Genomic DNA, 24,202 nt, shown 5'->3' with positions numbered 1-24,202 from the left:
ATCTGCCCATTCCACTAGTCTGTCTATGCCTTCCTGTCTATGCCCACTCACCTGAAGAAGGAGCTTAAGGCTCTGAAAGCTTGTGTGGCTTTTGCTACCAAATAAACCTGTTGGACTTTAACCTGGTGTTGTTAAACCTCTCACTATGCCTTCCTGTTAGCAGCCCCTTCATTATTTACTCCATTTCTGACATTCATATCATTTTTATGTCCCAGGCTTACTTGCCAGTGGGTGAGGATTTGGGTTTTCTCAGGTTGGGTGCTGCAGTACTCCATCTCCCACAGTTCCCAAGAGAGTTCAGCGTTCATGCGCATTGCCAGCCCGGAGTCCTGTGTGTACAAAGCATCGCCACTGGGATCTTCACTGTGGGCTCGGTTACAAAAGGAGGAGGTGGAAAGAGAGAGAGAAAAAAAAAGAAAGAAAAGGAATAAAGTTACTGCCCTTTCGGAGAAAGCTGGTTCGTGGTTCTTGCAGTGAGCCTGGACAGTTTGTTTCGCAGAGTTTTGGTGAGTCTGCTGTAGTTTGGAGATAGTTGCAGCACTTGGTGTTGTGTTTTTTTTTCAGTGGAGGTCACTTGCATGGACTCGGGGGGAGGTGTGAAGAAAGATTTTTGTCTAAATGCAACTTGTGTTTTTGTTGGTTAACGTGGCGTATGTTTTGCAACGCAGTTTTCAAAAATGAAACAACTTGCATCCGTCTTCAAAAGTTAAGTGTCGAGAGGGGACTGGAGGGTTACGGTCATTTTTAAGTCTGTATACATAATGGATTTTTAAGCCATTCATTTTCTAAATGAGACCTTGGTTGCTGGAACCTCAGGATTTGGGTGGTTTCGGCCAGAATGAAGCGTGAATATTCATGCTGTGGAAACAAGTGTGTTTGTCCCCGACTGGGAGAAGCCAGTGGATGTGGACGGGAACACGTCCCAGTGACAAAGCAACAGCAGCGAAACCTGTGAACATGCTTCTCTCATCCCCAAAAGGGTGTCCTGTTACAAGGGAATCGTTTCCCTTATAACCAGGAGAGAAATTGCAATATATTTGAAGTTTGATCTCGTAGGTACGAGATATCTCTCTCTCTCTCTTTTATTCTCTCCTCTATTTTAATATTTTCCATCTGCCAGTGATTCCTATCCAGTAACATTTTGGGACGATGCAGATGTTTCTTTACTCATTTTGTAACATTCAGAAACAAGATCAAATACATTCGGCTATGAATGGCACAGCAGGATATGCATTGGGAAATATATCTAAGCATTTTAATTGTTGATTGAAACATTATTTAAAAATCCCTATTTCAAATAAAAATGTTCTTATCTCCCTTTTTTGATTGCGGACTTTTACTGGAACCTCAATGTATTTCTGTGGTATTCCCGCATAGTACAACTGGTGTGTCTTGAGACTTGATTGACAGGCAGTCATTTCCAGTAGAAAGCAAATGGTTTTAACTATGGTCACTTTCTAACTTTTCCTGGTTAATGAAGGGTTGTGTTTGTTTAATGATATTGCAAAGTTCTTTGTCCTTTTCCACAGCCAAGCTTCTTTTTGTGTATGTGTTGCGATACTGCGAGCCCTTTAATTTCAGCTAAATTATGGTGATAGTTCACAGGTTCTGCAGCTGTACTTCTGAAGTGATCACTGCAGGTGTTTGGCATGGATATTGCAGTCACCTGCAACAGAATGAAAGGGAAATAGCTGACTTAGTGATGGTTCACCATTTGGGCAGCAAATGGATGGATGGATACATGTTGAAGAGCAGTAATTGGGTGTTCACTTGTGAAAAGCAAAAGGCATAAATAAGTGATAGGGGAACTGCAACATGAGTAACTTGCTACTGTGCAAACCACCATTCCCCAATGTGTTTCTTGCATTGCATATGCAATGGTGATTTTTTTAAGGCAGCCATCTAAAGTGATATTTTTAATTTTGTAAGAGGAGCAAAATATGGTGGAAAATTAAGTAACTCCATTTGAGATGACACGGTTAACAAATTGCACAACATTTGCTGTTACAGTTGGCATTGTCTTGAATTCCTTGATTAGATTGCTGCCTTGTAATCTACACCCATTGGGTGTCTTGTATGTACAATAGTTGAGGCATAAGTCACAGAATCAGGGTTCAAGTTATTTCTGTAGTTTATTCTTTCAAAACTCAAGTCGGAGTTATTGCATGACCTGGGTTTTCTGGCGATAATTTCACTAGGATGATGCACTTGATAAAGTCACCAGTGAGCTTTGCTTGCTGTACTAGTGTTTAAGTATTTATAAGATTCCATGCTGGGTTATAATGGAGTCTTATTTTAGTTTGTGTAGTGAACAATGGAAAGTTTCTTCTGAGACCTAGGTTCATCTTCAGCTCAGACTGATGAAGAAGGAAATCAATTTTGGTTGTGAAGGCAATAAGTTGTAGATTCTCAAATTCCAGTTCAGAATGGATGGTGAGTTAGTATCATGTGGTAGTACACATGACTTGAGACTGAATTCTAGGAATGGTTACGTAATCTAGGATGGCACTTGCAATTGCATTGTTGGGTGCTGTTTTATTGATTTTTGAGGCTTGGAGCCAGGATAATTTATACCTATTCAGGTTGGTAGAAAAGAAATGGATAGCACAATTTACTTTCTGCCTCTTTACCAACACCCCAAAACAGAGATAAATTGGGTTGTAATTTGTATGGAATGATGTGATATACAAATTGGATGCTGCTGCTTATTCTGTTGGAGCACAAAAAGAAAGATGGGAATAGGAGAAGGTCACTCACTCAACCCCTGAAACCTGCTCTGCTGTAAAGCTAGGTCATTTTGATCCGTACCTGAATTCCATTTACGTGCCTCAGTTGTTTGTTCTATATCCCTTAATCTAAGAATCAGTCTTGAAAATACCATTTTCTGCATCAGCCTTATTGACTCTGACATTTTTAAAGACCACAAATTAGATCACCTCTCAGCCTTCAGAGCTCTAGGGAATGCTTGTCTTGTTCTCTTAGATGTGGTTTAATTTGCTTTCCCTTAAAAAGGGGTGTTGCCCACTTTATGGCTTCAATTCTGTAGGGGAATGTGCTGTAGTTGTTAGGGTCATGAAAGGTGAGTGGAACACCTTAAACTACCTGGAATTTTAATCTTTTAGCCAGCTTGACAGTAGATGGACTTCTTGCTTTTGTAGATTTGTTTCTCATGATGACCCCCTTAGCACTGATTTTTAGAGGTACTGGACTTCATGTTTTCCTTGCTTGGCATATCTCCTGAGGGAGCAGCTCTTGCTCTGGAAATAGAGCTTCATGAAGGCTTATTTGAGATTGCATAATTTGTCTTCAATGTTAAAAAGCCTTCATGGGTTAATATCAGACTAAAATTGATTTAGTCAAAGAAGATATTAGAAACAGGTGGCCTGTTTCTAAACCATCCAGGCTCCTTAACTTAGCATTGAATAATACAGTGCAGAAGGAGGCCATTTGGCCCATCGAGTCTGCACCAGCCACAATCCCATCCTATTCCCATAACCCATACATTTACCCTAGCTAGTCCCCCTGACACAAAGGAGCAATTTAGCCTGGCCAATCCACCTAACCCGCACATCTTTGGACTGTGGGAGGAAACTGGAGCACCCGGAGGAAACCCATGCAGAAACGGGGAGAACGTGCAGACTCCACACAGGCAGTGACCCAAGCTGGGAATTGAACCTGGGTCCCTGGCGCTGAGAGGCAGCAGTGCTAACTAGTCACTGTGCCACCGTGCCGCATGTCAGGTAAAGGGTATCCTTCTTGCACCCTAGAGCTGGATCACATGACCTCTTGCTGTGAGCTCCACAGACATTGTCTCTCCTTAGCCAGTGCTGCTGTAAACCAGTGTCCTTTTCAAAATAGTTCAATGGATAGCGATGTCCAGCCAATTACATCATATATGTCCAACTGATGGCATAAATTAACTTTTTGTGTAACACATCTTCATAAGGTTAGACACAGAAGTATTGTGATGGCTGAAGGCACAAAGCGACTTGAGGGGCTGGGGAAGAGAAAGGAATATCTTTTTAAGGGGATGAGTTTAGTGTGATTGGAGTGGATGGGAATGTAGTGGCCACAAGGCATGGCAAGGCTGAGGGATTAGTCCTACACCTGAGGTTAAAGGAGGGCAGCAGAGAAGTGAATTATGAGCTGAAAGCAAAGTGCTCTCAAGTGATGGTTCGTGAAATAGTGATTTTGACTGGTGTAGGAGTAGCAAATGCACCATTCTGGACACAGTTGAAATACAGATTTTGAAGAAATGTACATTCCTTCAAATGCTAACTTTCATTTATTTCATTCATGGAATATGGACATCACTGGCAAGATCAATATTTGTGCCCATTCCTAATTGCCTTGAAAGGTGGTGCTCCTCCTTCATGAATGGCTGTTGTCCTTGTGGTATAAGTTTATCCATGTCAGGGGGTTTCTAGAATTTTGACTCAGTAACTGTGAAGGAATGGTGTGTTGTTCCATGCTGGGGTGGTGGTGCTGCTGTTCCCATGTGCCTACTGTTGTTTTTCTAGATGGTAGAGATTTGAGTGCTGTTCAAGGAAGCTTGGTGAGATGGTGCACACTGGCACTGCCTTGGTGGAGGGAGTATCGTGGATGGGTGCCAATCAAGTGGGCTTTTTGAACTGCATGGTATTTTTGGAGCCGCACGTATATTGTTTCAGTACACTACTTACTTGTACTTTGTAGGTGGTGGACAGTCTTTGGGGAGTCAGGAACTGAGTTAGTCTATGCAGAATTCTCAATGTCTGACCTGGTCCAGTAGCCACAATATTTATTTGATTGGCCCACTTAAATTTCTGGTGATGACCCCCAGGAATCTTGTTGGCAGCAATTCAATGATGATGATGCTGTTGAGTGTCCAGGGGAATTGGCTAGATATTACCTGGCAATTGTGTGGCACAAATGTTACTTGCCACTTAGCCCATAAGTCTTGCTCCATGCAGGCATGGACTGGTTCATTATCTGAGGAGATGTGAATGGTATCAAATGAACATCCCCAGTTCTAACTTGTGGTGAAGGGGACACCTTTTGAATCAGCTGAAAATGGTTTGTCCTCAGGCACTGGCCTAAGGAACTCCTCAAGCAATTGGTGCCATCACTATTTAAAGGCATGCTAAAGCACAAGAAACAGGATGTGAGATAAATACCTGGGTTCCCTTTAAAGGAGGTGCTTGGAACAGCATATAGTGATGAGATGAGGTGCATAAATGGGCAGCTGAGTGTAGACATGTCTCATTCATTAAAGTTTAAAATTTAGGCTATTCAGTATGGTATCTTCTGGAACTGCCTCATAAAAACTGGCATTAAAATGCTGCAAAAGGTGCTGCCCAAGTTACCTGAGGACTTGGTCTGTAGGTTCAAAAACACTGTCTTGAAGAACACATTCCAGAATAAGAGGTCTCATTATTATCTCCTTAAACCATCCAAAAGTTTTCTGTTTTGAATGGGTCAGTCTGAAACCAAGACAGTGATTGACTCATCCTCCTCCTCGTTCTTCTTCTCCCCTCACACCCAGGGTCAATATCTGCAAATAACAGCCTGGAAGCCCAACACCATATTTGGAAAGGTGGACTGAGGAACCACCTGACAGGGAAGCTGACATGGCTGCCTTCTGTGCTGTCTGTAAGATGCAACAGCAGAGAGGGCAACAACATGTATATCTTAAGACCTGGAGACAGCAATGTTGTAAGCTCTACAAGCCTGTTCCTTTTCAAGTCCCCCAGCAAAGTGACCTCCTCATTTCAAGACTACAAGGAACTAACTTCTGTGACCTGCAGAAAGTCCATCTCTTCCAGCAATGTCTCTGGTATTGTCTGCATGTGCTTGTTTGTTAACCAAATAATGTAGATCAACAAATTGCTACATCCAAGTAAACAGAATCTTAGAAATGTTAATGTCATTTTGAGTACAGAGTGTTCTTGAGTCTTTTCCCCCTATGTAATTGTCTCACTGGCACCTGTTGAGGGTTCTGGGCATGTGCAGGTTTTGGAGGGCTTTTCAGTCTGCAAGCAAGACCTGCTTTACTCGTGTTCCTGTTTTCATTGTTATTACAGTTCTGCTGAAAATCCTTCTTTGAAACAATGCATTTGGCTATCTTTTTATTGCGGTCTTAAACTACCACACAAAGGAAGCTTCAAACATCAGAATGTGATGAAACACCCCAATTCCTGTGGTGGCCACCGGGCATGTAAGACCTCAGTGGTTGCCACGTGCTCCTTTTCCAGGGGCATCTGGCAGTGAACATAGCTGTGGAAGAGGGGCAGACAGTCAGGACAAGCAACTGGTGCATCTATTAAGGGTCAGGGGCATGAGCACTTCCATCTCCCCATCCCGGGTCCCCAAAGATCTGGAGCATTGGGCTGAAGTGTAACCCAAAAGGAAGTAACAGATTTTTCAGAAAACTAAATGGTGTGCAGCCTAGGACAACTTGTATGCTGCAACTGTACAGGACCTTGGTGAGACCACATTTGGAATATTGTGTGCAGTTCTGGTCACCTCACTATAAGAAGGACGTGGAAGCGCTGGAAAGAGTGCAGAGGAGATTTACCAGGATGCTGCCTGGTTTGGAGGGTAGGTCTTATGAGGAAAGGTTGAGGGAGCTAGGGCTGTTCTCTCTGGAGCGGAGGAGGCTGAGGGGAGACTTAATAGAGGTTTATAAAAATGATGAAGGGGATAGATAGAGTGAACGTTCAAAGACTATTTCCTCGGGTGGATGGAGCTATTACAAGGGGGCATAACTATAGGGTTCGTGGTGGGAGATATAGGAAGGATGTCCCCCACACACTCCCACTCTCCTGGACTGCCTGCAGTGATAGTGGAGTCAGACACTTTAGGAACATTTAAGCGGTTATTGGATAGGCACATGGAGCGCACCAGGATGATAGGGAGTGGGATAGCTTGATCTTGGTTTCAGATAAAGCTCGGCACAACGTCGTGGGCCGAAGGGCCTGTTCTGTGCTGTACTGTTCAATGTTCTATGTATATGCCTGATCCATAGCCGCTGCAAAAAACGCAGATGTCTTGGAGTCTATGAACAATGCAACCTACAGTTGTATGGGACTGTTGCATGCAGTACCCTCCACTCTAGGCCCCAATGGTTTTTTGGGGGGGGGGGAAGAAGGACTCCTGCATACAAAGTCCTCCACTGGGGACCTCTGCTGCTGAACGGGAACAAAGCATGTCCACAGCAGGTAAGGACAAGGTGGTGAAAGGTGTGCAGCAGCAGCCCTCCATAGTGTGCTAAAGGGTGTGGTGGGCACTTCCATAAGTTGGCTTCCTGTGGGGCACTGACACCCAAAGGGCTTGGGGCTGTGAAATTGTGCATAGTCCTGCTCAAGACAAATGGGAGTCCACTGCACACCTCAGCATCCTGAGTCCTTATGTGTCATTGGGGTCAAGCACCACTGTTTTCAATGTATTGGATGGCATTGACTGTGAGCTGGGTGCCCTCCCCATCCTGATGTGCTAGTTCAAAGGGGGTCATCCGGCCCACTCCATCACCACCCAACATGTCCCTGATTCTGCTCCTGCCAGGAGCCACAGCTCTTCTTGTTTGTCACCTGAAGTTCTAACTGGCCAATCACAGGCTGCCTGTCTGCAACACAAGTTTCCTGTTGATGAATATTTAATGAGGTGAGAAGTGTACAAATCTGGCCTTTGGGTAAGCCATAGCTTTTCCCACCCACCACACTTGGTCCGCAGAGTGGAAAATCCTGTCCTTTGTTTGTGATGCAATTTCCTACATCTTGCTTACAGTTGCAATTTAACTTCAGGTAAGATTCTGGGTTTACTTTGACCTTTTCTCTTAACTACCTTTTGAAACCACCTCCGATGCTTCCTATCTAGTCTTTAAAAGCCCAAATGCTTTTTCACCGTTCTTTTCATAATTCGGACCCCTTGGCACTAGAGATCAGGCTATGACTCTTCTATGCACTGTGCCTGGTGTTTCAATGATTTAGTTTTCTTAGTAACCAGAGCTGGTCGCCCTACTCCAGATTTTGTATGGACAGTGTAAAAGAATTTTAGTCATGATTTCCTCCAGCTTGTATCCTATGTCACTTGGCTTCACCCTCTGTTTCAACACCATTCATGTCAGCTCTTTCCTGTCCAGTGCTTTACTCAGTTGTCTTGCCCTGTTAATGTTTGTACTGGTTTGGCACTACTTTGACTGCCTTTGCGTCACAAGCCAAAATGTTGAAAGGTTGTGTCCTGGGGCATCCCATTCTTTTATCGCCCTCGCCCCCTCAAAATTCCCATTTAATGCATCTTTAACCTAATTTCCACATTTCACCTAATTTTCTACAGCTTTAAGTTTAACCAATATATCAGATGGAATTTTATCAAATGCAATTTTAGATGCACCATACTGAGGCATGTATCATCCACTTTCCTTGAAAAGAAAACATTAATTTGGTTAGGGAGGACTTTGTACATCTGTATGTTGATTGCTGTTGACCATATCTGCACAAAATTAATTTGTAAAGTCTAATTATCTTACACAATGGATGCAAAATTAATAATGCTGCAGTTGTGTGTTTGTTGTGTTGCCCTGTTTTAAATATGGCCTCATTTGTGTCTGGTTTCACACTCTCAGCACAACTCCACTGTCGAGTGACTCCCTCAATATGGCCATCAGTGCCCATGAATTTCTGTCTTCCACCCCCACACTCAAAATGATTGCATTCATCTATCTCTGGGGATCTTAGTCTATTCCCTCTGTTTTGTTTATATTGCGATCATTGATTTTTCTTTTAGTTTATCCCACTGTGAATCTAGTTTAATTCCACTCGACCACCATTTCTGCCAGCCTTTAATATTTAGCCATATTTGTTAGGTGCCTTGAACCCACTGTTTTCCCACGCTCAACTTGGTTTTCAGAAATTATGGATACAGATTAATGGAAACCTAGGAGCAAGTTAGCAGTATAATTGTATTCCGAAGCTATTGTACTGTTTGCACTGTGAAAGAATGTTAACTAACTATTGTTGCATTCAAATTTTGCTTTTGGTGTGTAGAATGGGACTTCACACTAAATTTCAAAGAGACACCGTAATCATGTGGCTGGATAGATGTGTAACTGGCTAGCTTTTAAGACATTTTCCAATGGTGTTCTTGGTCAGTTGTTAGGAGATTTAACAACTTGGGGTTGTATATGCAAGTACATGTGCATGGTTTTCACCCATAGTCAAAAACTCTTTAAATGTTCTGTGAAGAATGACCATCATCTGTCGTGTTCCAACTTAATGGTCTGGATGCAAGAGTTCTGTAATGCCACAAATAAAAATTTCTCTTATTTTCCCCACTTCACCAGTGTGTGCACTTTGACAGTAATTCTACAACACCTGCGGATTTTATGATTATACTTCCAATTGTGCTTGTGTTAAAATGGTTTGCTTTTATATGCTTTTTTAAAAATGGGATTTGATTGCAGAGGAGCACAAAGGAGGTCTAGGTTAAATAATATCATGTTGTAGTCTCCAGAGGAACATGAAATAAAAGCTCTGTATATAGTCTAATAAAGGTTGAAGACAAAAAGGCAAGTTTGACGTAAAGGAAAAAATGTACTACATGTTAATGGGGAGAAAATGCTGAAAGACAATGTACACTTGAGACCTATTGACTGAGTGGAGGAAAAATGAGAGAGGTGCGTGTACCTAGATTTAAAAAAATTAAAGAAATAGTTCTATACAGAGGGGCGGCACAGTGGTTAACACTGCTGCCTCACAGTGCCAGGAACCCTGGCTCAGCTTTGGCTTTGGGTGACTGTGTGCAGACCTCACACAGATGTTCTCCCTGTGCCTGTAGGGATGCTCTGGTTTCCTCCCACCGTCCAAAGTTGTGCAGGTTAGATCGATTGGTCATGCTGAATTGCTCCCTGGTGTTCAAAGATGTGTAAGTTAGGTGGATTAGCCATGGTAAAGGTGCCGGATAATGGGGATAGGGTGTAGGGGAGGGCCTGGGTGGGATGCTCTTTTGGAGAGTTGGTGCACCCTCAATGGGCCGGATGGACACACTCTGCGCTATATAGGTTCTATGGTTTGAAGTGTTGTTCCATTTGTAGATGTTAGTTAGGGCACTGCTTTGAGTATGATATGCAGTCTGGGCACTCCATTAGAGGGATGCATTAGGAAAAAATGTATGCCTGGAATTTTTGATGGGTTGGGTGGGAGCTTCTGGAGAAATGGTATGCGGTGCTTAAAAACTACAGGACCTAATCTTGTGTAACAACTGAATTTTGACTAAGTTCACATCTTGCCGTGTGTTTCTCTTGTGATTGTACTGCAGCAGGGTGAACATTTTACCCCTGTCTTTGGTCAGGAAACAGCAAGATATTGAGGGCAGTCAGGTTTCTTAAACTGGAGAACTGTAGGGGAGGGTCTTTGAAGCAAGTGGTTACTGAAGAAAAATTGGAAGGCATTTTGCTTAGGGAAGCAAGACTCCCCCCAACCTCTGATACCTGTTCTGTGACATAAAGCAGCTTATATTTTCATATTGGGTCCTATCTTAGTGAATGTTTATTTGTATTGCTTTTGGGGAAATTCAAGGATTTTTAAAAAAGAATTAACTTAACTAAGCATTCCATTGGTCACCTAGACTGCAATTATGGGAACATTTGGGTTGCATTTATTGTATTTGATTCCGATTTTGTTTTTTTGAAAAATGAGGCACCTGAACCATTATGGAAACATCCAATGACACCTGAGCTGGAGAAGGTAGCTACAACCAATCCAAATTAGTGATGCGCGTTATCACACACGAGGCTTGATGCTCAGGAAATAAAGGCTTTTATTTGCTGTAACAAGGCAGCTACTAATTATATACACGATCCCAGACTGAGGGGTCCCAGACAGAGCAGGGACCTTTATACCTCTCCCAGGAGGCGGAGCCCGACTGGGATGTACCACAATACTACAATACAAAGGTGTAACAACCCCACCCTAACCCCAACAGCAACAAGTAGAACAACCCATCCCTAACCCCAACAGCAACATATATACATACTTGTAGTACTGGCCAGACCCTGGCTCAGTACTATCTAGTGGGAACCAACGATGGTTCACCACAATTAGCAATAGTGTTTTTGGAAAAGATTGATACTGTAAGTTAGTGGAAGAGCATGGGATTAAATTAGATGGCTCCTGTACATAAGCACACCAGTTTAAAACCTCAACCATGGTTTGGATAGTTTTACTGTACTATTTTCCAAAGTCTGGGAGGGATTGTGGACTATCCAATAATCTGAGAGTAATGATGTATGTGTATTTGATACATTAAGGATATAAGGTAGAATTCTCCCATCCTGAATCATAGCGGGCAAGACACAGACCATGCAAAGGTCCACTGACGTCGGGCAGGATTTTCCGGCCTTGGGGGCGACTGCAGCTAGAAAATTCCGCCCTTCAATTTTTGGGGCGGATGTTTGCCTATGGTTGAAGAAGTGGCCTTATTCTCTCAGCACGAGGCATGTGATTGAGAAAGTCCAAAGCACAATGGACTAATACGCAATGAAAATGGTATAACTTGGAATAAAAGTAACAAACATTTATATGTTATAGTGCTGTTTTCAGGTGCGGAGGTATGATGGTGGAGAATGCCCAATAACACTTTGGAATGCTATCACAAAAACAGTCACGTAAGCAAATCTGGAAATCTTAGCACAGGTATTGAAATCCTTGATAAGGAAGTGGGTTTTAAGGAGGGAAAGGAAGTCAAGAGCAGGGGATGTTTAAGGAAGGAATTCAAGAGCATGTGGCTTGAGTGTCCAGAGGTCAACAGCCAGTGCTGGAAGCAGAGATATGCAAGCGATCCAACTGGCTGAGGAGATAAGATTATGGTTTTGGAGGAGGTTACAGAAATGGATAGAGGAAAGATCATGAGGGACTTTAATACAAAAATGGGGAAATTTAAATTTGAGGTGATAAGAAACCAGGAATGAATGTGGGTCTGCAAGAGCAGGGGTTGGAGACAAGTATGCCCTGGTGTGGAATAGAATATGGGCAGTGCAGTTTTCACTTTGTTTTGAAGAATGATAGGTGGAAGGCCAGTGCAGAAGAGCATTGTGATGGTCAAGTCTGGAGGTGACAAAAAAGTAAGAAGTTTAACAACACCAGGTTAAAGTCCAACAGGTTTATTTGGTAGCAAAAGCCACACAAGCTTTCGAGGCTCTGAGCCCCTTCTTCAGGTGAGTGGGAATTCCCACTCACCTGAAGAAGGGGCTCAGAGCCTCGAAAGCTTGTGTGGCTTTTGCTACCAAATAAACCTGTTGGACTTTAACCTGGTGTTGTTAAACTTCTTACTGTGTTTACCCCAGTCCAACGCCGGCATCTCCACATGGTGACAAAAAACACATAGCATTTCAATGGAAGGTGGGCTGAGGTAGGGTGGAGATCTGCAATGTTGTCGGGGTGTAATTTGGCAGTCTTTGTGATTTATGAAGCTATGACAGTAGAAGTTAAGAGTCTGAGCTGAATAGACCTTGTACAGTTTTAATTATGCTAAGCTATGCTTTCTGACACCTTCTTTGCTCTCATGATACTGGTCACAGACCTGTTGAGCCCTGATACCCTTCTGCTCAGCAACATTAAGCACCAAACTCTGCATGTGTGCACACGTGCTTGAATTGACTCTGTCCAAATGTGTTGCAATGTATTTAACTATAAAACTTTTGTGTGGCAAATTGTTTTATTTCCTATTCAGCCCCCAAACATTTTCATTGAAAGATTTTGCATGTGCATTTTTTATAAATTTGTGAATCATTCCCCTGCTTTCTATCTGTCTGATCCTTAAAGAATGCCATCACCACGACTCCACTTATGACCACACGCAAGTCTCAGAAATGTTGCTATTGATAGCTGCCAACTGTCTAAATGAATGCATCTAAATTCTTTTAAATTTCACTTATTACCTGTATTACAAGTTGCAACCTTGCTTGGCAGTCTTTTATCAAAAACATTCTTTAAGATTTGTGCAGACAGATCAGAAAAGCCTTATTGATATTATCAGTAATTTAATGTCTTAATTTTTTTTAAAAAGTCACTACAATCGGTGAGGCTGGTATTAATATTCCAGAAGTCATGCTGCGGCCCCGAATTATATGTAAAAGAACAAAGTGCGGGTGGCGTGTGCTGGCGATCGGGAGTTCAGAGGCTTTTTTTTTCATGCAGAACAGTAGGGTTGTAACTTCAAAGCTCCCTGGAGTTGGACTGTGGGTGCCCCAAAGATGCACTGGGGAATCCCCCTCGGAACTTCATGGTTATTGCCCAGAAGTGTATATCTCCCCTGGGCAATTGTCCTGTGCTGTGAACCATCTGCAAATGCAATTTAAATCTCAAACTTCAGATGGTTCCAACCAAGGATTACCCGAATAGATACCCACCCGACACTCAACCTCTGATTTCTTCCCCAGTTATTTAGCAGCTAGTCCGTAAGATTTCATGGCCTCCTTCAATCTGACTTTCCTGGATGGTGGTGCTGGTCTTCGGAAATGCTGTGCTGCCTGGATTTCACCCAGCCTGAGACAGAAGGTTGGGCGAGAGAGGCAGGGAAGAAATTTGGTGCAAGTAATTGGGTGTGGAATTGTAATTTGACACTGTTTGCTACTCTGAGGAAGTGGCCCATAGAATATTTTACTGCAAGTAGCAATTGTGACAACTTCTTTAAAATATGAATTGAATGAGCGTGGAAAGAAAAGTGAAATGTGATTAAATAGGTAGTTCCACTAGCATTGGTACAATGGTCTTGTGCTAAGAGGGATATGCTTTACCATGGAGGTTATCTATGAGGTAGTTGTTTGCTTGGTCTGGAGCTACTAATATATGCCAATTTACAAGGGAGGGGAATGAACAAATATGTTATTCATATTTAGACCATTTCAGTATTCTTTTTGAAGGGCGACTCTGGATTGCTAAAATTTGATGTGCAGCATTTTTGTTTTTGCTGCCTTCCCATCAAGAAGATCTACCTTGATCTGCAAATGTGACAATTTGGAATTTAAAGAAAAATCAGTTCTGGGTTACAGGGACAGAGTATAAAGCTACCCCTAATTTGGTATAATCAGCAGTCTCTGACTACACAGAAATATTGTAGTCAGGATGTGGTTGCTCTTATGAGATTGGAAATGTTCGTGGTTGAACTGGAATAATGTGTTTTAATTGCAACTGGTTATGTTGTTGATGAATGGGGGTGTTTGATGCAGACACTGTGCTAGGTGCTGAAATGGAATAATCCTGTTCTCAGTGCAAATATCAGCTTGTGGAATGGGGGGATAAATCCATTTACCATATGGAATTTTACATCTGTGTATTACAGTAAATGAGCTCTCACCTATTCATTATGTTTTTAGTTTTGTGTTCAAAATGTGTTTTCTGCAACCAAAATGGTGTTGCTGTGGTCTTGCAAATTATTCCACGTATCGAGTTGTTTTGTGTTCATAACAAAACCCTCCTCTCCAGCACTAACTGCAGAGAGAATGTGTTTGGCCACCTGTATGTATTTGAAAGGGAGGAATATAAATTGTGCTGATTGAAATGGTACAATAATTAGTGGCTGAATGCAAAATCCACCATGTGAATTATTTTAGTTTACTGGCTTAAGGGTGGTGTTCAGACGATTCATATATCCTTTATGACGTTTCGGAGAATTAAATGGATCAATTTGTTCAAATACTGCAATTGAATTTCAATAATCGTGAACCCAACTCATTCACTAACAGTTTATACATCTGGTTTGAATTCTCACTCGATTATTATCGAAATTCTTTGTGACTTCTGTGCACGGTGCCAGCTGTCAAAAACAAACATTTCATTTTTAGTTTTTAAAAAGTGGCTAAAAATGAATGAAATCTGCACTTGTCAGGAGAAAATGACTTCCAGTTTGCTGCCTGCAGGACTCCTTTTGTTTAACTCCAACGTCATCAAGCTCAACTGATTTAATCCTCTTGTCAAAATCAAGATTGGGCATTGTGCAGAACAGGTGCTTGTGTAACCGATCATCAGCTGACCCAAGTGTTGTTTTCAACAGCAGAACCTTCAACAAAACTAATTGGTTTGTAATGAGCGGTTTGCAGCAAGTGAAAGGTTGGATTTTAAAAAGAAAAGTGAGGTTAAAACCACACTTAAATGTTTCATTCACAATTTTAAATAAAAGCAGTTCAAACTATTCTGCGCTTGATGGTTCATTTTCACCAAGTCACTGATGAAAGGACACTTTTATTCATTTGTGGTTGTCAGTGGCTGGCCTGAATTTATTACCCATCCCTAGTTGCCCGAGGGCAGTTGAGAGTCAACCACATAGCATTGGCTCTGGAGTCGCATGTAGGCCAGACCGGGTAAGGACGGCAGATTTCCTTCTCTCGAGGACATTAGTGAACCAGATGGGTTTTTCCGACAATCGACAATGGTTTTATGGTCATCAATAGATTCTTAATTCGATTTTTTAAAAAAAATTTAAATTCTACCATCTGCCGTGGCGGGGTTCGAACCCAGGTCCCCAGAATATTAGCTAAACTTCTGGAATAATAGTCTAGCGATAATACCACTAGGCCATTATCTCTGTATTCTCAGATTTTTTTAATTGGAGGGAATTGGCTTTGGTTCCCACTTCCGATTTTCGACCGATTGGCCCCTGTCTGAGAACTGGACGTGTGCCGATGTTGTGTGAGGCTGCATCTGGGTGAGCTCTGCTTCAACAGTTGAATAGCTCATTGACAAGTGGGTGAATTTCCAACACTGCCTCTTAGTTTCTTGAGAACTAAGTGAGTGGCATTTGAAAATGGGGAGGGCCCTCGATGATGCCTGTTCCTTCCTTGATGCAATTTTCAAATGGCCTTGTGAATGAGCAAATTGCCTGTCTGTTGATTCTTAAACGAGCCCTGGACTGGGCCCATAAATAAACCCTGGCCTGTTTGAAGTCCCCACTGACACTCCTCCTTTCCAATCTGACCTGATAGCCAGCTCTTGTGAGGGACGCAGTAAATACTCTGCTCTCCATAACTAGGCGCAGTAGCAGGGCATCTACTTTGCAACCGCAGCTTGCTATTGGCCTGCATAAGTGGTCCAGCCCGCTCTCCTAATGGCTGGGTCTCCTGCCAGCATGGACATGTTGAGTCAAAGTCAAAAATCTCACCCCAAATGTTTAGAATCATACATGAACAATAGTCACCAAAACAGAAACAAAGTACTGTAGGGTGCTGAATATCTGAAATAAAAATGGAAAATGCTGCAAGTACTCGGAGAGAGTTAACATTTTGGGTCTGTTACCTTGTTTGTCAGAATGGTCAATTTGATGAGAAGAGCTCCTCTAACCTAACCTTCCTAACAGAAGGGGAAAGTAGTTTCTCGTGCAACTTTAAAAGATCAAGTGCAAGTATATGTGAAGCTATAGGAAAGAACTAAGGAGAACGCGAACAATGTCGATAACAGCAGTTAATTCAGTGACTCGAGCAGTGTTGAATATAGCTTTATTCTATTGTCTAATATGTAATATATTTGTAATAGTGTTTGGCATCTTTTAATACCCTTCATTCTACTGGTCAGTCATCTGGTATTAAGCAAAAGTTTAAAGCAGTAGCTAATCAGTTTCTGATACTCTAGCAAAAAATTTTGCACTGTACAGTGTATTTTGACTGCAAAAATCTAGAACTGATGGTGACTCAAGCCTTTTTTTTAAAGATGGTGTTGGTTTCTTTAATTTAGTCGTGAAAAATGTCTGTTAGAGGGAGAAATCAAGCCACCTTATGGGATTGGTTTGAATGTGTTCAGATTGGAAGCTCACTTGAAGTTTTTAGTCCAGTTAATTAAATTTGCTTGTTCCTGGTCATTTCTGGAAATTAGTTGAATCGTGCAGGAAAATAGAGTGCAGGTTTTGAGGTTTTCTGAAGGCGATAGCCAGACAGAGAATTTTGTTGGATGGTGGAGAAATAAAGAGCCACCATGTTGCACAACTGTTGTGACTGTTGTTTACTGAACTCTGGCACGTTTGTTTCATAAATTTGGTAGTTAAAATCGTGGTCACAGTCATGTTACACAGTGCTATTCTCCCACAGTTTAAAAGAAAATCCGGTTAGGATACAGCCAGTAAACAAATGAAATAAAGAGCGTTTTCTGTTCAATATTGGTGTATGTTTCAAATTTAAGTGATTGCACAATGCGTTCAACTGCGTAATGTATGGCTCTACTACAGGGATGGTTTGAGATGTTGATTTTTAATATAATTGAATGCTACCCACAACTTTAAACTTGGGTTTGCTGTAAACATCTTAAACACTTTCAAATCAGTAAAATGCACAGATGTTTCTCAACTTGGTGAAGATTAATTTGGTTAATGTTTGCATCTGTGTAATTCATTTGTGCATGAGCAGTGGACTCTATAAACCTTGATCATGTCTCCCAGATGTTGATGCAGGTAGAATTTATGGTAGTTAACGGGAATCTTGCAGAGTCATAAAACATTGCTTTTGTTTTTTGAGCACTTTTTGGTGAGTTAATCCCTTAACACCATTGTTGAGCTGAAAAATTGAGAACTTGCTTTCTGGTCCGATATGGCTTGTCGGCAGATAATTATTAATACAAGCACATTAAACGCAACCTGCTCAATTACACTAAATAGCAAGTGATGGTGACCAAGAGGCAGTTTTGGAAATGTTGGTTCATTTTTCTATTATGTACTTGGGGAACTATTAGATAGAAAAAAAGCTAGTCTTTCACTGAATAGTTGTTCAAAGTGGTCCAAATATGTGGATGGGCAGTACTTGACATCCTCTAATGCTGCCTTCAATAATCATGTAACTCTCTAGCCATTTTAAAAATTCATTTTACAGGATGTGGGTGTTGTTGATAGGCCAGCATATATTGCCCATCCCTATTCGCCCTTCAGGTTTGGTGGTGAACCATGTTCAAGATGAATATGGTTAGCATGCTTGCAGTGCAGAAATTGATAAAACAATTTTCGGATACTGGTGTCTGAGTATATTGAGAACTTTGCCTGTCATGCTATAAATCTGGGAGGTATTCTGGTAGCAGTCCTACCCATAAGCTCTGAGTTCAAGTCCCCCTTCAAGATTTGATGGCACCATGGAATGTGCATGCATAATGTGGCCAGACAGATTTCAATTCGCTAGGTAATGGGTGGTAAAGAGCGGGAGAGGTTTCTAGTCTGCCAAATTGCTGAAGGCAACTGGGCAATCATCAGTGATCTCTCTGGGGAATGACACCCGATGGAGGAGAACTGCTATGATTGTCCAAAGTCCAAAGATGTGTGGGTTATGTGGATTGGCCATGCTAAGTTGCCCCTTTAATGTCAGGGGGACTAGCTAGCATGGGGTTATGGGGCTGGGGCCTGAGTGGGATTGGGGTTGGTGCAGCCGACTTGATGGGCCGAATGACCACCTTCTGCACTGTAGGATTCTATAATTGTGCACCTACAAGCTTATATGCTCATGAGAATCTACCTCAATCATTTATTATTGGCTATAACTTGTACAACAAGTGCTGATTTAATACAAAATCAGTAAAATATACTATTTCTTTGCTATTTATACCCTTGTGCAGCTATTAAATGTTTGATCTTTTGTCCCAATCTATGTAAGGTTCATGCTCATTTTCTTATGCTGTCCCTTCCCCAGTCATCAGAAGAATTCTTACTTCCATGCGCATCAACCAAAGGCAAACTTGCGGTATTTTTGAGTGCAATCTTTCTAATCTTTACAAAGCTTTGCAAGAAAGTTGGTGACATTTTCATAACAACCAAAGTAGAAGTTTTCAGACACAGCCCATGCATAAAACTTGTTTCCAGTTTGGCAGTCCTAACTGCGGTTCAATGACCAGGCACAGCTGTTGGAGAGTCTGCACCCCTTGCTGTATTGTTTTACCTTTTTGAAAAATTCCTCGAGTTCTGTTAATATTAAACTCTGTGCTTCAGGATGCTAATGTTTCTTAATCTAATCATTATCAGAACAGTTTGTTTTGTTTTGCTATTTGTTGCTGATTAATCAGTACTGTGGCAGAGCACGCCAGAGCTTCATTGAGTGGTGGGAGATTAGGTCATGTCCTTAACATGAGATGTTAACACAAGGTCTACTGCTTGACATTTGGGTAGATATTTAAGATCCCATGGCATTTTCTGAAGGACAAAGGAGTTTTTTAAACTTTTCTAGTCGACCTTTCTCCCTCGACCAAATTGTACAGGGCAGTTGTATTTGCTTACGAAACACATCCCAAAAGTAATTCCGTTATGAACTTTTAAAATCTTTCAACCAAATGGTGTTGAATACATCACCTAAGCTTCCTGTGATGTGGCTTATAAGTCTACTGCAGCCCGAATGTTTACCCTACATGTAGCAAAGTTACTGCATCCAATATATCACTTGACAATTTATTATTTCATTAGATATGGGCATTGCTGGCAAGGCCAGCTTTTGTTGCTCACAGAAGTGGTGGTGGCCTGCTCTCGGGTAGAGTCCAGTGACAATGAAGGAATAGAAATAGTATTTCTAGGTCAGGAGAGTGTATGACTTGGAAGTGGTGACTCTATGCACCTTTTGGAGTATTCTTCTAGTAAAAGGTTGCAGATTTGGAAGGTGCTCTCGGCCTTGGTGAGTTGCTGAATTACATCTTTATAACATGTACACAGCTGCCACTCTTAATTTTTTTTACCCCATCCTTAAAGTTACAAAGCCAATGCTCAGGATGGAGCAGGCAAACTTGAATCCATTCCTTGCTCCAAAAACCAAATTCAAATTCCGATTGAATCCAATTCATGATCTCCACAAGAGAGACAAACAAGATCCAAGCTGACAAGATAAGTCATTGCACTCCATTTTGGGCTTGGTCTGACGCTTGATCTTAGCCAAAAGGCCAAGAAGCACAACTCTGTATTAGTGTTGGAGGAAGTGAATATTTTTAAGGTGGTCAATGGGATGCCAATCAAAAGGGCTACTTTGTCCTCCTTGAGTGTTGGACCTCTAGTCATCTAGGAAAGTGAGGAGTATTCCATCCCATAGGCACATGGAGCACACCAGGATGATAGGGAGTGGGATAGCTTGATCTTGGTTTCAGATAAAGCTCAGCACAACATCGTGGGCCGAAGGGCCTGTTCTGTGCTGTACTGTTCTATGTTCTATGTAACCTTGTGCCTCACTAATGATGGGCAGGCTTTGGGGAGTCTACTTCTGATATGCTCTTGTGATCACTGTAATTATGTGGCTGATTCATTTAAGTTTTTGGTCATTGGTAACCTCAGGATGCAATGATGCTGGATTAACGCAACGTCATACACTTGAGCCGGGTTTCTCCAACCTTGCCCATGGCTGGTATTCTCTGGTCCCGCTGCAGTGAATGGAGACTTGGCTGCTTGCCAAATGTACCGTTCTCGCTGGCAGCAGTCGCAGGGCATTCAAGGTCGGAGAATTCTGGCTGTGGTCACAAGCACACAGAAATTGGACACGGATAAAAAGTGCACTTCACAGTTAATTCATTCTGACTTCTCTCCCACATGGGTATTTTGATGGGATTTGATGATTTAAAATTGAAGTGAGGTTCTTGTAAAGCAAAGGATTTACCGCAGGTTGTAGGATTTTTGTAGGTGAATATCCAAGAGGTTGTTTCTCGGGTGAACTTTGAAACTGGGCCATATTTTGCTTAATGACCTGCAGCTAGTATTTTGGTTGCTTCGTGACCTGCAAACCGTTTGAGTCTGGTTCTCAGACTAGCTGATGACTATTCTGATGGATCTGCAGCGTCCTGGAATAATAAAGGTCCAGTTCCCAAAACCAATGTTGATCACATGACCGATGGGCTAACACTCCTAAGGCCCATCCAGCCTAATTTGGATTGGGGAGACCATTGTGATACATTGGGAAGTTGATAGTGGCCACTGAGTTTCGATCTTCCCTTTGTCCAGTGTGAAACAAGGTGGGAGCCCTTAGGTAATCACCCTTCTTTAAATCGTGAAGGTGTGAATTCCACAGGTGTCTACCCTCCCCTATGTCCATATTAAATAGATACCAGAGACACTGCAGTCTATAGTCCAAATGCTAAAAGTCACAGGACTTGTGGCAGCTGTCTTAACAGCTTGTATTCAATTCTTTAAACTATTGATGTGCTTATACTGGATATGACACTTGACAGTCCAAGGCTGAATGTTTCCAGGTTTTGCTGTATTTGTGCATGGCGGGCTTCAATATCTGAGGAGCTGCAAATAGTACTGAACGTTCCCACTTCTGAGCTTATAATGGAGGGAAGATCACTTGAGCAACTGAAGATGGTTGGTCAGCGGTTGCGGCCCAGTGATGTCCGGGGGATGCGCTGATTGGTTGCCGGCGATTGCAGCCATATTTTTTTGTCCTAAGTGCGACTCCAACTGATTCATCATCAGCCTTTTTATTTATAAAGCTCTTTAACATAGTGGAATGGCCCAAGGTGCTTCACTGGAGCACTATAAAATATATATGGCAGCTAGCCACATGAGATATTGGATCAGATGACCAGAAGCTTGGTCAAAGAGGTAAGTTTTACTGAACGTCTTAAAAAGACTTGCATTATACATGGTGCCTTTTGTGACCACAGATTATTAAAAAGTGCATTACAGTCAATTAAATACTTTGTGTAGTCACTGTTATGTAGGATGTGTGGCACTCAGTTTGTGCACAGCAAATTTCCATGAAGTTAATCATGATTAGATAGTATGTTTTTGTGATGTTGATTGAGGGATAATAGTTTGGCCAGTGCAATGGAGATGACTCCCCTGCTTCTCCTTTGGAATAGTGTCACAAGATCACCAATGTCGACTTGAGAGGGTAATTAGGGCTTTGGTTTGATGACTCCTCCAAAAGAGGTCAGCACTGACCGTGCAGCACTCCCTTAGTGTGACACTGGAGTGTCAAACTTGATCTTTGTGCTGATCAGCACGAATATTTTTGAGGGTTGTGGAGCTGAGTGAGATTACTGATGGGGAGGGGTGAGGCCACGGAAAAGATCAGGCTGAGAATTTGAAAGTTGCAATATTGTTTTCCAGGGTGCCAATTTTGACCAGCGGGCAGGGACCTGTTAAATGAACAGGACTTCATTCAAATATGGGCACAGGATGCAGAGAGGGTAGAATGTGGGAGGCCAAAGTGGAGTGCATTGGCGTAGTCAAGTCTAGTTAATAAAAGGCATTGATAAGGATTTTGGCAACGGATGTAATTAGATGATGAGCCAGAAGTGTAAATAGGTAATCTTAGAGTGGGTGTGGCTATATAGTCTGAGTCAAATTTTGTATGTAGTAGTGGATGTCAGATAAGCAGTCTGATCAGTTAGCAGCAACAGTGGAGGAACCAAGAGGTGGTGACAAAGTAGAACGGAGTGTTATCCGCATACTAATACTTTGAATAATGGTGCCAAGGGACAATATGCAGGTAAGAAAAAGGAGGGGACCAAGGATAGATTCTTGGAGGACATGGGGAAGAGGAAAGGAGCTATTGAAAGTGATACTCTGGCTGTGATTAATTAGGTAAGAATGATATGGGATGAGAGTTTACCCACCCAGCTGCACTAAGTCATTGGAGCAAGATGGTATGGTCACCTGTCAAAGGTTGGAGTGCTCAGGATTTGGAAGTTAATGAGGTTAACCGTGAGGTGAAGATGAAAACAAAAATATCAGATCAGTAACATGATTAACAGGCACCCAGAGGAATACTGAGATGCAGAAACATTGTTTACCAGAGATCAGTGGGGCTATGTGTATATTAAAAAAATAACTTCTAAAGGCAAAGAATTTGTGAGATAGGTTGGGAAATCAGACTGAACAGTATAACTGGTAGCACCCTCAATGGGGAAGGAGGCTAGTTTCCCACCCAACAACCAGACAGGCCAAAATCTTCAGAGAAGCCAGTTCCATCTACAATTGGAGCCAGAGAAGCCTGTTCCATCTAACATTTAGAGTGACAGCAGATTGCAACTATTCTCCTCTGAAATCGCAGTTTCATACCTTCACTGAACCAGGAGGAGACCTTTTCCCAGATTTGGTCATCTTCTAAACTGTATTGTGTGGTAACTGAGTTGGGTTTTGTGGTGAACCATCGTTGGTTCACCACTGGGGGTTGTTACTATGTTACTGTTGGGCTAGGGTGTTGTTACTGTGGGGGTTGTACAATGTTGTTGGGTTAGGGTGTTTACCTGTTATAAGAGTTATCATGGCACATTCCAGTGGGGTCCCGCCTCCGGTGGCGAGGTATAAGACCCCCTGCTCCGGCAGGACCCCTTCAGTCTGAACTGGTGTATTCGTGTTAGTAGTTCCATTGTTACTCTATTAAAGCCTTCAATACCGAAGCCTTGGTTCCACGTGCTTATTGTCGCGCATCAATTTAATAGAGTAACAGAAAACTCACAGCTGTACAACAAGAAGAAAAAAAAAACAGAGTATGGAACAGATTCTAAAACCGGATCGTCTGACACTGGACCCACGTGCGGTCGGTGCAGCTAACACATTCGACCATTGGTGGAAGTGCTTTGAGGACTACCTGGCAGCCTCGGTAGCTATCACTACAGACAGTGACAAACTCCAGGTCCTCCACGCAAGGGTAAGCGACACGATTTACCTAGCCATTCGTGCAGCTCCCACTTACCTGGGTGCCGTCGAGCTCCTAAAAAAAAGATACACGATGCCACCCAACGAGATACATGCTCGTTACCTCCTCGCTACACGACGTCGGCAGTCGGGCGAAACCATGGAGGACTATGCCAATGAGCTCCTGCAGCTTGCCAGGGGTTGCGATTGTAAGGACGTATCAGCCGAACAGTATATGTACGACCTCGCCCGAGACGCGTTCGTAGCAGGGGTAGGGTCCTCGTACATCAGGCTTAAATTGCTGGAAAAGGGGAAACTCGACTTGACCCAAGCAATGGAGATGGCCGTGATGCTGGAGGCGGCGTCGAAGAGCTTGGCGCTGTACCCCGAGGACCACGCGCAGTCAACGTGGTTGGAGCAAGCTCAGCTCCCTCCTCGCCCCGCTAACCCGTGCTCCCAGATCGATTCGACGACGGCGGCAGCTCCAGGTGGCCAGCGATGCTATTTTTGTGGTGGGGCCAAGCATCCACGGCAACAGTGTCCGGCAAGAACGGCAATCTGCAGCCAGTGCGGTAAAAAAGGCCACTACGGCAAAGTCTGCAGGTCCAAACCTAAAAACGGCAGTGCAGCTTGTAACCCTCCAGAACGGAGA

At 42.6% G+C, this 24,202-nt stretch overlaps 1 protein-coding gene across 2 annotated transcripts in view; it reads left to right on the top strand.

Moving 5' to 3' along the window:
* The first annotated feature begins 362 nt into the window (after positions 1–362).
* Positions 363–24,202, top strand: part of kank1a (KN motif and ankyrin repeat domains 1a) — a 313,072-nt gene continuing 289,232 nt past the window's right edge. The window contains exon 1 of one of the 2 annotated variants that reach the window (XM_078214318.1): positions 363–506. The gene's annotated coding sequence lies outside the window, so the exon portion shown is untranslated. The remainder of the gene's footprint in view (positions 507–24,202) is intronic. The other variant, XM_078214319.1, reaches the window with a different exon arrangement.

This window comes from Mustelus asterias, chromosome 6 (genome assembly GCF_964213995.1).
Source record: "Mustelus asterias chromosome 6, sMusAst1.hap1.1, whole genome shotgun sequence".
Classification (NCBI taxonomy): domain Eukaryota; kingdom Metazoa; phylum Chordata; class Chondrichthyes; order Carcharhiniformes; family Triakidae; genus Mustelus; species Mustelus asterias.
This window is presented reverse-complemented; position numbering and strand designations above follow the sequence as displayed.